The sequence below is a fragment of the Ursus arctos genome, unplaced genomic scaffold (genome assembly GCF_023065955.2).
Source record: "Ursus arctos isolate Adak ecotype North America unplaced genomic scaffold, UrsArc2.0 scaffold_31, whole genome shotgun sequence".
Taxonomy (NCBI): domain Eukaryota; kingdom Metazoa; phylum Chordata; class Mammalia; order Carnivora; family Ursidae; genus Ursus; species Ursus arctos.
The window spans coordinates 23,498,054-23,516,323 of NW_026622997.1; the positions used below are offsets into that span (position 1 = coordinate 23,498,054).

The following is an 18,270-nucleotide window of genomic DNA, read 5'->3' on the forward strand; positions in this document are numbered from 1 at the left end:
TTTGTGTTTCTCAAAGGAGTTTTTGGTAAAATTTGCATAATGACTTGGCTCATTTAGCTTTGTATATTGTTAAGAGTTCAAATGCTGTGGATATGAAAGATTATAGTGTGTACCAAATAAGAAGGTTCTGTGACAGGTGACGTTCTCAGGATAACTCTGTTTTAGGTATTTAAATCTAATTTGCATATTGAATTATGATTATTAACCTAACTCCATTTACAGTTGATGAAAATTTGCATAAAATTGGTCTTGATAGCTTAACGTATGGTGAGCAAATGTTAACTCCTTATGTAGTATGCGCAAGTCTCACTGTCATGGTGAAAAATTAATCTAAGCACATTTGGTATACTGATAATCTTTTCTAGAAATTAACTGTGGTATCATGTCAGAATGTCAGAAACAGGTCTGACAGTTTGCCTTTTCATACTGGAAATGGTGGATAGCATATTTCAAATCCTAGCAGCTGTGCGATATCAAATTCTTTCTATATGACTCTCATTCGTGGTAGGCCCGTCATTCAGGAGGGCCTTGTGGCTTGTGATTTGTTTGATGATTTTGAGAGAAGTTACAATAATTTTATTCCTTTTATGTTGGGTTTTGCTTTATTGCATGCTTTCTTTTATGGCTTAACTGGTAACTTCCCAATTATTTGGTCTTTTCTTTCTTTCTTTGGTTGTTTTTTTTTTTTCTTTAATTTGTTGTTTGGAGAAGATGATTCTTTTTATTAAATACTGTGTGGGTATGCATGTGTAATGGTTTACTGGGGGCAGTGCGGGTACAAATCTCCTTTTCAGGTGAAGTTCCTGGCTGTTTACAGAGGTTGATTATTTCTTAGAACACTGATTGCTTCAGATTTGCAAAAGCAGAGGAGAATCATGCCTCTTATTTTACCTTTTTCCATCTGTGGTTAAACCTCCTGTCAGGATATTGGTAAAGGTGTTAGGCCATTGACTAGGCCTCTGTATTTGAACAGTTTGTTCTACCAGTTTCACTGAAGTCCTTACTCTTTGTTAGGACCTTGGGATGATACCACTTTCAGGGTGGTGACTGAACGAACATCAGTCCTTAAATAACACAATTTCTGTTAAAATTTTTCTTCTTTTCTCAGAAGAGTGGTCTATGCCTTCTAAAATAAGATTTTAGTAAGATGGTAATTAAATAATACTCAGGGTGTTTGATTTTATTTATAAAGTTTTGGTTGTTTTGAGCAAATCTCATGATGTACAAAAAAACCCGGAGGGCGAGTATACATTTTAACCAGTATTTATAAATTATGTCTGGCTAGCAAGGACTCTTGAGTGTATTTAAAGTATTAGATTTGTAAAATTCACTTCATGTACAGTATTAGATTAGGATGTGTGTTATATAAAGTAAGGTATTCCTCTGTGAAACCTGGCATGTTTTTTCATTCCCAGATTCTGTGGTGTGCTGAAAGATAAACAGTCATGTCCTTAGTCCCATTGATCCCAGATCCCCTGAGGGAACTGGCAATTTCCCTTGGATGGCATTGCTAAATCTCCAGTTTTCTTTCTGCATTGTTCTCCCTGTGGCCCACACTTTGGTCAGATTACTGAGAAAGTCAGTGTTACTGATAAATGCTTTGTATATAATTCTAAAAGTCTCAGTACCTCTGAGAAAGAGCAGAAACACATAATTAAATGCAAATGGTGGCAACTTGTTTAATTTTGAGTTAATGTAGATTAAGCCAGTGTCATTGGTCACTTGGGGTAGTACCACTTGGGAGTCCATAATAAAGATCATAATGATGCTTATTTTTTTCTTTTAGGTAAATTAATGTTTGAGGATAATAAGTTTTTATTACGTTTTAACAAAAGATCATTTTAGAGGGAGAATAGTAAGTGGTGATTTAAGTTTTGAGTTGAATGAATGGATGGAAAAAGAATAAACTGAGAGTTGATTTAAATTTGTCCTCGGAGAATAAGAGATCAGTGCTGTCAGAGCCGCTTCTCTGGGAGTGAGCTAGTCATAGATGGGGGTGAAGAAGATGATGATGTGAGCAAAAATCCGGGAGGATCAAGAACTGGCGTACTAACAGTGCAAACTTGCAAAATGTAGCATGCACTGCATTGTGGAATTGTAGTGGAGGCAAAGACTCGATGGCATTTAACTCAAGCGCGTCTTGTAGCTAACAAAACTGAGGCCCGTGTAGAGTGGGGCACCTGCACCTTGTGCCAGGTTGTGGAACTAATTAGTGGCAGCCTGGACTCTGATCTTTTTTATTCATCCCCAGCACCGTTTTCTGCACTATCGTCCTTCCAAGTTTATTGCTTCTGCAGAATTTTTACTGGGTTACTGGATGGTTGGGTATGATTGAGAAGGGAGGTGGGAACACCTAACGCGAAAGTTTATTTCACAGTTGTCAGACCAAGGCCGCTGACAGTCAGTTAATAATAGTAGCTAATGTAACAGTGAGGGCTTGCTATATAAGAGGCACATGTACTTTACATGTAACTCTCCAGAGAGATCAGTGAGGTGGATAGCATTGTTATCCTATTTCGTGGATGCAAAAGCTAATAAGTCTTAGGTGAAGTAATGTGCTAAAAATGCATACCTACTGAGTGTGGGAGCACAGATTTGAATGACCATATCCCATTTAGCTTCCCATGGTATGTCATTCCACATATAAGGGGAGACCTTTGAACAAATCCAAAGTCCTTTTCAACTCTAACACCCTGGGACCACTGAATTTTAACTCTTTCTAAAAAAATTTTTTTTCTTTTCGGTTATGATATGGAAGGTTAGCTAATTGGATTATACTCTAGCTTCCGAGGTGGGTAGACTCCTTCATGTGACAGAGTTCATGTGACAGAGTTCATTCAGGAAGGTCTGCTGACTCTTTGGAAGAATTGAAGTCAGCTTCGCTGTTATTTGGTCCTTAGGATTTCAGACTTTGCCTTATTGATTAGTGATTTCTTTCTGTACTGGTTTTAAGCCATCTTTAAAATGGTGTAATTATAGCCCTTTGAGGATTGATGGCAAATGGACAAGTTACCCAATTTACCTTAGCTTGGAAAATTGGAATACATACCTACCTCTTGTGTTTCCATATTCTTTCTCTGGGATTCCTCAGAGATTACCGATAGATTCTACAGCCTCACTTGCTTGTTCTGTCATTACTCTGGGGTATCAGTTACCTGGGCTGGTTTAGAACAGTGACACTTAATTCTTCTTACTCATCTTGGCCTCCAATTCCTTTTAACTATATTTATTGTATTCTTTTCTAATGTGAAGGAAATGGTCACATCCAGTTTCTCAAGGCAAGGAAGAGAAACTCACTGGTAATCTTTTCTCTGGGTCTCCTTTATTATTTGGGACTATAGCCCTACCATACTGATTAAATCAAAGAGGGGTGTAGATTCAGGGAGTGGCATCCATCTGTTCCAACTGTGTTTTAGAAACAAGGAGGATATTGTGAGCAAAGGTGGTATTCTATGACTTTCCCCCTCCTACTTTTTCCTTCTGCTCCCTATTATTTGCCTCTGGCAAGTACCAATAAGAGTCACAGTGCAGACCTCAGGAATTTGATGCAAATCTATGTCCTCTACTGCAGATAATGATTTTTCTTTTGAGAAACAGCTCTTGGCTTGTATTGGCCTATCAGGGACTGAATACCCAATTGTGAGAAATCAGGTGACCATGTGGCCTGAGCTTCCCTTCATGAGTTAGATGTTGTCTGACCCATTTTGCCATAGAGGGAAAATGAACAGCAGCACTCTGTTATCAAACGGAGATGGTATATGGCAGGCCAAACTTGGGTGGGTCTGGACGGTATGGCTAGCTTATATGAGCAGGTGGCTCAGAAAACTTTGAGGCCAACTTCTGTTTCATTGTTTCCTTCAGACCATGCCTATGGCCTTCTGGGAGTTCCTTATGACCAGTTGAACAAAGAAGAAAAACCTTGAGCCTGGTTTACAAATGAGTCTGTATGACGTGCATTCAAAAGCAAACATTGCAGCACTAAAGCCCCACTCAGGACTGACCATGAAAGACAATGATGAAGGAAAGTCCATCTAGTGGGCAGACTTTGAGCAGTGTGTGTGTGTGTGTGTGTGTGTGTGTGTGTGTGTGTGTGTGTTTCCTACTGTATTTTGAGTAGGTGAGCAGAGATAAAGATCTACATTGATTAATGGGCAGTTTCTAATGTTTTGTCTGGATGGTCAGGGACTTGGAAGGAAAAGGAGCTGAAGATGGGTGACAAGGAAGTGTAGGGAAAAGTGTGTGTGTGGACCACTCCGAATATCCACAGACTGCAGATTGTGAATGCCCACTAAAGGGCATGTCCTGCAGAGGAGACTCTTGCTATGAGGTGGACAAAATATGTGCTTTGTGAATGTCAGTCTCTTTCTGTAGCTACCTTAGGGCTTGCTCAGTGGGCCCATGAGAAGGTGGCTGTGTTGGCAGGGCTGGAGAGTCCATGGTTCAACAATACGGCATTTCTCTTAACAAGCTTGACCTGGCTAATGCTATTGCTAAGTGCGTAATGTGGTGACAGAGAGTCCAGCATTGAGTCCCTGATATAGCACCATTCTTCAAGGGAACCAGCCAGCTTACCTGTTGGTAGTTGACTACAGTGGTCCTCTTCCATCATAGAGAGGGCAAAGGTTTATTGTCACTGGAATAGCCAATATTCTTCACATGAATTTGCTCTCTCTACCTATAATGTTTCTGTTAGCATCACCATCCGTGGATTCACAGAATACTTTATCCGCCGTCCTGGCGTTCTGTATTGCTTTGCTTCTTCTGAGGGAATGAATTCCACAACAAGGAAGGTGCAGAACGGGCTTATGTCCTTGGAATTTACTGGTCTCCAAGTGCCATGTATCCTGTTACCTGAAAGTGGCTGGCCTGATTGAAAGGTGAAGTTGACTCCTCAGCAATTCATTACAGCACCACTCGAGGGACAAAATCATGAGCAGATGGGGTTCTGTTTTACAGGATGCAGGATGTACTTTGAATTATATGGTGCTGTGTCTCCCAGGGTCAGAATTCTTGGAATCAAGGGTTGGAAGTGACAGTGGTTTTTCTCATTGTGATACCTAATAATCCACTTGTAGAACTTTTGCTATCTGTCCTGGGAATACTGGGTTCTCCTGGTTTGGAGATCTTAGCCCGCAAGGGGAGGATGTTTCCACTACGGGGACACAACAGTGGGTACATTGAATTGGAGGATGAGGCTGCCACTTGGCCATTTTGGGGTCCTTGTATCACTGAGCTAATAGGCAAAAAAAAAAAACAAAAAACAAAACAAAAACAAAAAAAAGCTAATTTACTTGCCGGATTGATTGATCCTGATTACCAAGGGGAAATTGGGTTACTGTTGTACAGTGGAGTCAAGGAGACAAAATGAATTCAGGAGGTTTTCTGGGGTACCTTTTACTACTTCCAGTTCCAGTAGTAGAAGTTAGTGGGAACCTACAGCAGCTCATAAAGGGCAGAATGATTAATGCCTCAGATCTTTAAAGGAAAGGTTAGGGTCATGTTGCCGGGTGAAGAACCCAGAGCAGCTGATAGAGCTTAGTCTTTCTTCCTTCAATTTGGGTCTTTTTAAAAATCTTTCCAGTCTGTGCTTCATTTTTTGAACATATGTAATTTAGTTATAGTTTTTTTTATTGTGTTTCTCTTCTAATTTTAACATCTGTGTTAAATCTGGGTGCATTGTGATTTACTGATTTTTGTCTGCATTATGGAATTTGATTTTCGTTAGTTTTTATATGCTTGGCAATTTCTGATTGGATGTTTGACATTGTAAATATTACTTTGCTGGATAGTTTTGTATTCCTAAATATTCCTCATTTTTGTTCTGGGGTGCAGTTTGATCCTTTTGAGCCTGAGCAGAACCGTGCTCAGTCAAGGCTGCTACTGAGGCAAGACCCTTCTGTGTACTCTACCCTGTATTCCCTGAATCCCATTTTGCCTCCTGACTGGAAAGAACAGACATTACTTCCAGCCCTGAGTGAGCTCTGGGCACTGTTACCTCCATTCTTCTAACATCCTTCTTTCCCTAACTTTGGGTAGCTTTCTCACATGCATTGATCAAGACCCAGTGGGGTATTTCAAGAGCACCTTCTGCAGATCTCTGACATTCTTTTGCTGTGTAGCTCTCTTCTCTCTAGTACTCTGTCCAGCAAACTGTAGCAAATCTTGGCTTCTCCGAACTCTTAGCTCTGGTGTTCTCATTGTGTAGTCCTCAGGACTGTCCTGGTCAGCTCCAGCTCAGACTTGGAAACTCTCTCAAGGCAGTAAGCTGGGGCCCACCTGATTCCTGCCCCCTCCCCATCACGTGACGTTCAGTGTCTTGAAAACTGTTGTTTTGTGTATTGGCACATTTTTTGGGTGGTTTCAGATGGGAGTTTTTAGTATCATGCTTTAGACGACGTATTCATGTAACATTTAATAGGCTAAGATTAAAGAAAAAAACCCCATGTTGATTATTTAGAAAGTTAAAAGGAAAGCTTTCTGCATAATGGGAGCCTGTTTTCAGCAATTTATAACCACTTCTTTATCATGACAAGATAATTTGTTTTTATTGAAGATTGTGTCTCTCCAACTTTTTCCTTATAAGTTGTAGAACACAGAGAAGAGAGAAGGCAGATAAGATTGGCCTGATTGCCTCTGCAGGTTTGTAGACACAGAGAAGCTGAATGTGTAGAATTTCAAGAAGGTAATAGAGAAGTCTGGATGTAGTTTATCTGAGCACCAGAGAATCGTTCGTAAATAAATGCAGCATGAGAGAAGCAAAGAATCAGAAGCTTTAAAGCACAGTGTTCCTCAGGTCTTGTCATAAGGATATATTTCTGTGTTTGTTATTTACTGATTTGAGGTCTGCTTAGTGTGTGTTGGAAAATTTTATCAGTCGGAAGGAGTTGATCCAACATGCTACAGAAGAGTTAGATATGAAATGGGGAAGAAAGTTAGCTTTCATGAAACTTTTCACGGAATCTGTTTCAGTTCTGGGCAAAAATAAAACTGCGTGTCTCCCACTGAGGTTTTAAAAGGTATGAGGGCTGTTTATGTGAGTTTTCTGAAGTGAGGTTTTATTTATTTGGCTTCTTTTTGCCTTGCTCTATGCCAGTGCTATACATATGTTATCGCCTCTGGTCCTCCTGACACATCGGGGGAGGGGTGTGGTGTTAATCTGTCCTGAAGGTGAAGGTTTAGAGCCTTACAGGGTTTAGGTAGCTCACTTTGGGTCAGCACTAGGCGGTAAGTGGGGATTGTGCCTGGGATATCGACCCCTAAGCAGATACTCTTGATACCTCATCCATGCGTGGGTTGTGTGTGTAGTTGCTTTTTCTGAAGGTAATAGACAAGTACTTCTTTCTTCAGAGAAAGAGCAGAAAATGAACTGAAAGTAGTTCTTAGGTTATCAGTTTCTTCTGATTACCAGATTAACAGAAAAAGGGAAGTATGGACCAGGCAGCCTTTCTCACTTGGGTTTTGCTTTTTCCCTATTTACTCCAACATTGTATTTGTTGAAATGCCCATACTTGTTTTGTTGAAATGGCCACATGTGTTTCTAATTAAGATTGTTACATATTTTTAAATGCATACTTTAATCACTTAAGTATGCCTTCTTATTAAATGATCCATCGGCTGTCATAGGTTTTTATATCAGGTGGCACTTGGAGTCATAACTTTAGTACTGTAGGAGAAAGATTCAGAGCCTCCCCTTTCACCAATAAAATCATCTGAGCTCAAAGCCCAATTTAAGTAACACTGTAAAAGTAGAGCTATTAATAGAGGGGGTGGTGCCTATAGGTATTTGGCCTTTTTTTCTTGGGGTGGAGGTGTTTGTCAGATTAGAATAGTGCCTGGGTGTGTGGTGGTTTTGTTTCGTTGTTTGTTTCAGCCTGTTGCATTATTAGGAATGTCAAATAATGGTATCCTGAGATAGCTCTTCATAGATAGCTCATAGTAGTTTAAATCTGGCTGTGTTCTGTTGTTCCTGAAATAAATTAGCGTGTGTATAGGAGATTCTAACATACCACCATTTGGACAGATAGAAGTTTCCTAAGGAAAGGAAAGGTTTAAAGTCAGATTTTCTGAGTGGTATTGCTTTTAGCACTGTCAAAAGCCTGTGGCCAAAGTTGAGAAAGTTCTTGAACTAATAAAAAATAATTTGCACTGATGGTGAAATTGGCACTTTGTGTACTTTTTTTTCTTTGGTATACTCTGTATTCTTTAGGAGGTTGGAAATTTTAAGAATTTGAAGGTCTGCTCCTACTTTTAGCACTTTTTAAATTTGTTTCTGGTTCCAAGTTATATCAGTGTATACAACTGCGTTGTACAATGTTTTCGTCTATCCAAAAATAAGTAAACAAAATTCAGTGTGTTATATCCTTGATAAGAATACTATTTTGTTGCTGACATATGGTTAGTCATTAGTTGTATTCAGTACTATACTTTCCTCATCTAACAGCACCATCTGTTAAAACTTTGACTGATACCAGTAGAGAGAGGAAGCCCATTATTTTTTAGCTTGTGAACATGGACTAAATGAAAATGTGCCCGAGGTTACCTGCCGCCAAGTACTTTACAACTGGTTTAGTCAAACAATTGGAGCTGGTGCTACCTTGGGAAACCTGATCTGGAGAGAACATGATAATGCTTGTTTAGTGTCTTTATCTACTCTTAGCAAGGGTAATGTTTTATAAAAAAATAAATAATTAAGTTATTCAGAAAGATTTGCACGATATGCTTTGTTTTTAATGCTATCGAACTGCTGGTGTTTGTGGTTTGTGATTGTAGCTAGCATAATGAGAGTTGGAAAAGGTGTTTTTGCAATGAGGCAAACACCTTTACAGGAAAGATTTTTCATGGACTTTTGGATTTAGGATGATTTTGTACTAATAAAATCTTAAAATTATTAGACATCAGGGTGCCTGGGTGGCTCACTCAGTTAAGCGTCTGACTTTGGCTCAGGTCATGATCTTGGGGGTCCTGGATCAAGCCCCACATCAGGGTCCCCACTGAGTGGGATTTCTGCTTGTCCCTCTGCCTCTGCTCCTCCCCGCCATTCACTCATGCTCTCTCTCTCTCTCAAGTAAATAAAATCTTAAAATTATTAGACGTTTATAATTGATTTTTTTTCATGTGTGACTTTATCTGTGTTATGACGTAATGTTTTGCAGCATGGATGGGACTCGAGCAGAATGACTGGCCCTGCCAAGGGATGGGGGAGGCAGTTCTTCACAGCCTCTTTGTGTGCATGTGTGCGTGTGTGTATGTGTGGCAGTGGTGTGTGTGCTGTCACTGTCTTTTGCTATCTCTGTGTGGGCTCCTGAAACACTTTTATTTTTTTAAAATAGTTTCGACTTGGAAATTACGTGTGGTTTCCTCTTAACCCATCTTTCCTGCCCAAAACTCATTATAGGACCAATAACTGATACTCAGATCAGAGTTTTCCTTCCCTCTCTCACTCCCCGCTTTTCTCCCTTTCTCCCTTCTGTGAGTAAATTTTATCCACGTGATGACAACAAGAATTAGCAAAATATAAACGATCGGGAAATATGTCAACAAAATTCAACTTTGGTCTAGAATCTGTCCTGAATAATTGTTTCAGAAAAGATCTGTGGTAATAAATTCTGTGCTCATGACCAAAAATATTTCCTATCTTTTGGCATGGGTATAACTTCTTAGGTTGAAAAAAATTTTCCCTCAGATCTTTGAGGCATTCTTTTCTTTTAGAATTCAACCTAATAGATATGAAGTCTGATGGCAATCTGTTCTTCTCTCTCTGTAGTACCTTTTTGTATTTTTTCTTTTTAGAAAATATATAGGACCTTATCTTTAGCCTCAGTCTGAAATCTCGGAAGGGTATTTCCAGGTGTGGATGATTTTTCAGTTATCATGTTTAGTAGTCCGTGGGTTATCAGTCAGAAGGTTTACATCTGACCTCTAGGAAGTTTTTGTATTTTGTTTTTTATTTTCAGATCTTCTCTCTCTCTCTCTCTCAGTCCTGTTATATATGGTAGCCTTTATGGGCTGGTCCTCTATGTCTCTTAACTTTTCTATCATATTTTCTGTTTGTCTTTCTGCTTAACTTTCTGGAATTTCCTTGACAGTGGTACACTAAAATATACATGGTAGCAGTTAATTTTAGTGCATATTTAAAGATACATATGTGCGTTAACTGTACCTAAAGAAATCTGTATTCATAGCATTTCACGTTTTCATGCAGATTAATTTTTTCTTGAATTTTTATGTATACATATACATAATATTAATTGTATATATTAGGAAGACCGTGTTTTTATTTTATCAATAACTTTCTGGGCTCATCTTTCATACTTCTCTGGAATTTTCCCACATTTCTCTGCTATAGATTGCTTTTGTTTAACCACTAAACTGCTTTTTACTTTTGTTGTCTCCTTTCTGGTGGAGAAAGTGCATTAGTTTGCATCAACCCACCCTAGACTAATTTTCTTCCAGTTGTGATCATTTCATCATCTTACTTTAGTGTAGAAAAAAATTGCTGGCAAACTACTATTTCTTGATAATCTAGACTAGTAAATATAATGGACTGTTGATTGGGCCTTCGACCTCGCTGGTTGTAGGAGGGATTCTGATAGTCTCAATGAGAGCAAATTAGAGATGAAAGATTATTTTTGAAGCGATAATATTTTTGGGAGGCTAATTCATTAGTATATTTTGGATAGGGAAGGCTTTCTCTGTGACTCAGGACCCAACACATTTGTTATGTATTTCAGTTTAAAATTGATGGTGTATGTAATCAAGACTCTGGTGTTTACTATTGCTGTCATTCTTTTGGCTTAAACTAAGAATATTAAAATTTTTTTTAATGGATAATTTATTCACATGGTACAAAATTCTAAAGGAGCCAAAGGGTATACGCTGATAAGACTCCATCTATCTGACCCAGCTACCAACTCTTTCTGAAGAAACTTGGTATTACAATTTCTCTTTCTATGAGGAAGGATTTGGATTTATAAGAATAAATGTATATACACACAGTTGTGCACATGTGCCCACACACATTTTTTACTTTCTCCGTTTATGTAAAACCTAGCTTATAATACATGTAGTTTGGCACCATTTTCACTTAACAATATGATGGTGATCACTTAATACCATTTCATTACAAATTTCCTTATTCTGTTTTTTAAAGTAGTATTGTATTCTATTGTACAGATGTAGGATAACTTATTTAACCAGGTCTTTATTCTGGATATGTATGTTGTTTCTGTTCCTGTCTTTTGCTACTACCCACATCTGTGCTACAGGGAGACCCACATCTCTGTGTGTGTGTGTGTGTGTATCATTTTGCACGTGTGTAGATATATCTATAGAATAAATACCTGGGCTGAAAGGTGTATAAATTTGTAATTTTGATGGATATTGCCAAATTGTTTTCTCTAGTGATTGTACTAATTTATTCTTCCATTATCAGTGTTTGAGCTTGCTAGTTTCCCCAGAGCCTTGCCAACGTCGTATATTATTAGCCTTTTTTTTTTAATCTTTGCTAGACTGATGAATGAAAAGTGGTATCTCAGTGTCTTTTTTAATTTGCATTTCTCACAAGAGCTATTTTTATTTCCTTTTCTGTGACCTATCCATATCTGTTTATCATTTTTCTGTTGGATGATGATTACTGATTTGTAGGCACTCTCTAATTGGTAAAGTAAACTTTCGTGATACAATTTCCAGATTGTCCTCTTTTTGTTGTATTTGTTGTTTATGGTTGTTTTGGCCTTGAGGAAAGCTAATTATTTGTTATACAGTTGACACAAATGTTTGGTTTTTACTTCAAGATGATGATTATAATTCTCTGATTATTTCTGCTGTTACTTTAATGGTTTCATTTTCTTATACTTAAATTGACCTATATTCAGTTTATTTTGCTTTATCTGTGATTTATGGACCCAACTCTTCCCCCCAACCCCATGACTAACCAGTTCTGATATTCCCCCCCCTTCTGATGATTAATCAGTTCTGATACCATTTATTGAGTCATTTACCTTTTTCCTCTGATTTGAAATGCCACCTTTACCATACACTACATTCCTATATGCATTTGTATTTTCTTTTCATATTTAAGAATTATGTTTATTTTCTTTTCATATTTAAGAGCTAAGCTCAAACATACAAATAGAGGGAATAGGCGAGTGAACTCCATGTACCTATCAACAGATTGAGTAATTAAGATTTATCTCCTTCTTTTCTCTTATTCTGTTTTTGCTAAGGATTTTAAAGCAATTCCAGGTACCATGTCATTTGACCCTTATATAACTTCTGTATACAGCTCTAAAAATATGGATATTTTAAAAGATAAGTTAAATATTTGACTTTTTATTCCAAATTAAAGTGAAAACACTTTTGGGGCTAACAGTTGGTGTCTTTGCGTTTTTTTGCTTCAGAAGGTGATACCATATTAGATTTTTAGCTGTTTAGTGTTGTGTCATTGTAAAGCTTTCTTCCTGCACTAGTTTTTAGGAAGCCTGCTTCTGTGTTACATGGGTATTGAAATGTTTTATTAGTGTAGAGGTGTCCAGGTGACTTTACTAGTAGGTCACATCATGAGCAGTCTCTTTGGGCTGCATGAATAATAAAATTGTAAGCAGTGGTTAAATATAGCCAAATGTATAGATGGGAGCAGGGCAGTGATACACAGGCAGTTCAGATACCGCTTAATCTATTTTTGACTGTGTAATAGAAGGCTTCATGCTAGAAATTAATAATGTTTTGATTAAATTAATGACTGCAGTCTTGAGAATAAGGATGTCAGGGCATATGTCCCATTTGATTGTAGAATTGTACCATTACAATTAGTGCGCAGTTTCACGTTGTCAGTTTCATGTGAGAAAATATACTTCCGTGATGCCAAATGGGCACAACATTTTGCATAATGATACTTTGTCAATTAGATTGCATGTATAGTATGTTTCCTTTCAATTTAATCTTCTTAAAGCTGAGCTAACCTCATACGGTTTGTTCTTGATAATTCGGTTATGTCCTCAGATTTGTTCTACAAAGACAGCTTCAGAAACTTAAAATATGGTTCACATTTTTGTATGTCTATTAAATTCTTTTGAAAATGAGAAATTATTTTTATTAAATAGCCATGGTATTCACCAGGATTTACCTGGTATTCACTTGCAGTGATATAAAATAAATATAGATTTAGTTACCATTTGTACAATTTATAAAACCAACTTGGAAATTTTTCATTTTTCGAACAGTTCCACAGTTCCCTGATTTTCTCCTGCATACATATACATGTGATGCATACATATACAGTGAAATATTACTCAGCCATAAAAAGAATGAAATCTTGCCATTTGCAATTATATGGATAGAGCTAGACAGTATTATGCTAAGTGAAATAAGTCAGTGAAAGAAAGACAGATACCAGATGATTTCACTCGCATATGGAATTTAAGAAACAAAACAAATGAGCCAAGGGGAAACAAAGAGGCAAACCAAGAAACAGACTCTTAACTCTAGAGAACATACTGATGGTCACCAGAGGGGAGGTGGGTGGGGGACGGGTAAAACAGGTGATGGGGATTAAGGAGGGCACTTGGGATGAGCACCGGGTGATGTATGGAAGTGTTGAATCACTGTATTGTACACCTGAAACTAATGTTACACTGTATGTTAACTAACTGGAATTTAAATAAAATCTTGAAAAAATAAATACTATAAACTGGCTTAAAAAATAAATATCTCCCTAACTTCTCTGTGTGTTCAACTGACTTGAAAGGGTTATAGCACAATCTCTTAATGAGTGACTTAGTAGAAAACTAGTCACACCTCTCTTCTTTGACTTGAATAAACTGTTAAAGAATCTTTTCTCGTGTTCTAAATAAGTAAATTATGCATGGCAAGTGTACTCAGTTTTTCCATGTTAGAATTTCTCAGTATCCTTCTAGTAGGTTTTCAGCCCTATTTTTAATTCATATGTGCTGGCTAAATAAGTAAAACAAAGTTTGGGCTGAAAATCTTATTTCTCAAATACTAAAAACCATAGTTTATATTTGAGGGAAAAAACCCCCGCAAAACTATCTCAGTCTATTAGAGGGAAATGGTAAAATCTGGGACATTATTAACCAGGCAGTGTGTATGTCACAAGATAGCTTGAAGATATTCTGATTTATAAATTTAACATCCTTTTAGAATTACTAAATTTTTAACTGTTAAAGATAATTATTCATCCAGATTGTTAAATAATTTTATTTATTTATTTAATTTTTAAAAAGATTTTATTTTTAAGTGATCTCTGCACCAAACGCGGGGCTTGAACCTACCACCTGGAGATCAAGAGTTGCTGCTCCACTGACTGAGCCAGCCAGGCGTCCCTCTTAAAGAATTTTTAAAGAATTTAAATGTATGTACCAGTTGTTAAGCTTCTGCAGTGCTGGTTCTGTCCTAGTGGCAAGTTTGCACAGATCATCTTTAATCTTGACAACAGATCCACAAATATTATCCCCACATCATAGATGAAAACAGCAAAGCTCCAGAGGTTAAGGATCTGATAATGTTGCACAGCTAGTATGTTGGTGGAGTGAAGATTTGAGGCTTAGCCCCGGCCACCAAATGTGCATGGATACTGTGTTTCCTAGTACTTACTCATGTGTTTGAAATTCTATTTTTTTTTAAATAAAAATTGGGTTCTATCAATGAGATGTTTATGAATTTTCTTATTTTCCTTTTCATCCTCATAGTCTTGCTTTTGGATTTTTAGATGGATAATGTGAGCAAAGGGAGTGAAGAATAGCATTGGGTTGATTATCAAAATATTTTGTTTTCAGTTTCATTTGTTACTGGGCTTCCAGGTGACATTTTTCAAAAGTTTGTAGATTAAGTTTGGCTTCTTACCAGGTTAGAACACTTGCGTTTCTCTTTACTAATTTTATTTTATTTCTTTTGTTTAGTTCATTGAGATTTGAAAAAGATGGGTTCAGGGGCTGGCTTAGTCTGACGAGCACGCGACTCTTGATCTCAGAATTGTAGCCCCATGTTAGGTGTAGAGATTACTTAAAAAAAAAATCTTTAAAAAAAGAAAGAAAAAGTTGTGTTCAGTGCTTCTGTATTATTCTTTCACTTTGGTCAGCACATTTTTCTCCCAGAGTTATTTCCACTTGTACCTTGCTGCTTCCTCAAATTTACTATTTACATTTAAGTATAATTGTAATTTGGAATTATCTTAGCTGTTATCTAGTACAGCTTTCATTTTATAAAGAAGCTATATATATATATATATATATATATATGGCCATATATATATATATATAATTTTTTTATTTTTATTTTTTTTTTTACTATTCTGAAATAAAAGAGACCACTTGCATTTGCTAGGCTTTTTTCAGTAAAATGTTTTTGTGCATATTTGTGGGGACTAATTATATTGGTTTTGTATGGACTTTTTGGGAAAGAAAAGTACACTATAAGGTGGGATTTTTTGTTTTGTTTTTTGTTAGTGAGGCAATGAAATATAACTCTGTACATTTCCAGGGTAAAACAGGCACATAACGTCTCTTCATATAAACTCTTGTAGTCAGGTTTCATTGCAGAAAGCCCATTCATTTTTTAGTAACATAAAGAGAGTTTAAAGTTGCAGTGAAATCTATACCCTTATTTTAGAAGAAGAATTTTTGAAAAGTCTTAAATCAGTTTATAAGCTGACTTTGTAATAAGCAAAGAAAGCAAACTAGTAAGTTAATGCAGTGATCCATTTGGAATATGGGGGATGGGATATGATATAACATAGCTTGCCAGTTAGACTTATTTTATGCACTTAAGTTATTCAGTGTATTAATGGTTTTAAAATGGGATCCTTTACATTATACTTTCCCAAACTCATGGGGAAGGGGAAATTGCTATGTTATGTTCAAATCTTGTTAAAATAAAGTCTGTTGCTGTAGTTTATAGAAGAAGTAGTACACCTATTCCGAAACTTTTCATTCAGTGCAAGATGTTGCTATGTTCTACAAAGTAAATCAAGGTGGAGGTTAGTTATTTAATAAGAAAGGTTTTGTTGGTTTCTTAACCATGGTGCCTAATGTAAAGAAAAATAGTACTATGTAATAGACCCTTATTTTATTACTGATATATTTTGATGTGCTTTTAAATACATTTGGCAGCAGTGATGGTTAAGGTTGCAGAATCTGTTTGCAAATAACTTCTCCCATTCCGAAGGTTGCCTTTCAGTTTGTTGAATGTTTCCTTTGCTGTGCAGAAGCTTTTTATCTTGATGAAGTCCCAATAGTTTATTTTTGCTTTTGTTTCCCTTGCCTCAGGAGACCTATCTAGTAAGAAGTTGCTACAGCCCATGTCAAATAGGGTACTGTCTGTGTTCTCCGTATCTGATAAAGGGTTAGTATCCAGAATATATAAAGAAGTTATAAAACTGAACATGCAAAAAACAATCCAGTTAAAAAAATGGGCAGTAGACATGAGTAGATATTTTTCCAAAGAAGATATACAGATGGCCAACAGACACATGAAAAGATGCTCAACATCACTCATCATCAGGGAAATAAAAATCAAAAGCACAGCGAAATATCACCTCACACCTGTCAGAATGGCTAAAATCAACAACACAAGAAACAACAGGTATTGGCAAGGATGTGGAGAAAAGGGGAACCCTTGTGCACTGTCGGTAGGAATGCAAACTGGTGCAGCCACTCTGGAAAACAGTATGGAGGTGCCTCAAAGAGTTAAAAATAGAACTGCTCTACAGCCCAGCAATTGTACTATTCGGTATTTACCCAAAGGATACAAAAATACGGACTCAAAGGGATACATGCACCCAGATGCATTAGCAGCATTATCAACAATAGCCAAACTATGAAAAGAGCCCAAATGTCCATCGACTGATACATGGATAAAGAAGTGCACATGTGTGTACACACACACACACACACACACACACACACACACAGGAATATTAGCCATCAAAAAGGATGAAATCTTGCCATTTGCAATGACGTGGATGGAGCTTAGAGAGTATTATGCTAAGCGAAATAAGTCAGTCAGAAAGACAAACACCATATGAATGACTCCTGCGTGGAATTTAAGAAACAAAACAGATGAACATGAGAGGACTAAAAAGACAAATCAGGAAACAGACTCTTAACTAGAGAACACAGTGATGGTGACCAGAGGGGAGGTGGCTGGGGGGATGGGCTAAATGGGTGATGGGGATTAAGGAGGGCACTTGTGATGAGTACTGGGTGTTGTATGTAAGTGCTGAATCCCTAAATTATATACCTGAAATTAATACTACACTGTATGTTAACTAACTGTAATTTAAATAAATACTTGAAAGAAAAAAAAAAAAGGTTCCAGAGTCTATAGCCAGACTGCTAAAGTCAGATTCCTGTTTTACCATTTGGTAATGTGTGACCTTGGTCAAGTTTACTTAAGCTCAGGTTCCTTATCTGTAAAATGAAGATAACCTGCCTCATGGAATTATTGCAAGGATTGAATGAATTTATGCAAATAAAGTTCTTATAGGTTGGCACAAAGGAACATATTTTATAATATATAAAAATAATATATATAAATTATATATAATTAATAATATATATAATTATGTATAAATTATATATATTTATATGTATTTATAAATATAAATCATATATAGTTATAACTAATATATATATTGATTTATTTAAGGAATATTGGTTTTCCAATGTGCTTTCTTTGGGAGATCGGAGAACCTTTTACATGGTGCCTATTGTGGAATTCTTTTCTTGAGATGAGATCTTTGTAATTTGGAGAGTTCACTACCTAATTCCAGGGGTTTGTTTTCAACTTATGAATAGGTATTTGGTACCACTATGGCGTGACCACTAAGATGAGGAGCTGGCAGTCAGTGCTCAGCAGAGACCATTTTGTAGGAGCGTTTAGAGCTGAGATCACGGAGCTCCTACTGTCCCACAGGCTTTTCGTCCCCATCAGCAGTCAGTTCAGAAAACTCGTTAGAAGAGCTCATAGGTTTTCCTTTGTCTGTTTTTGCTAAGACTTTCCTCCCTCCCAAAGATGCTTCTCATTATCATCTGACTCTGGAGCAAGCTAGGCAGATAGACACCAGGGCGTCCAGTTGCTGCTGCGTCCTGTATGGGCAGTATGGAGTCCTGCTTTTGATGCAGCCTATCCCTGCTTCTCTTAACTTCCATGCTCCTAACACCTCACTACCACCCTGACTCCCGCGGACTCATGAAACTGGGCTGTGATCTCACAGATTAGATCCGAGGGCTAGAATTAATTTAAAGGCATCCATTT

The 18,270-nt window shown here is 37.2% G+C and overlaps 1 protein-coding gene across 13 annotated transcripts in view; it reads left to right on the forward strand.

Moving 5' to 3' along the window:
* CDKAL1 (CDK5 regulatory subunit associated protein 1 like 1) overlaps nucleotides 1-18,270 on the forward strand; it is an 811,149-nt gene that overhangs the window by 61,122 nt on the left and 731,757 nt on the right. The gene's annotated exons all lie outside the window — the stretch shown is intronic.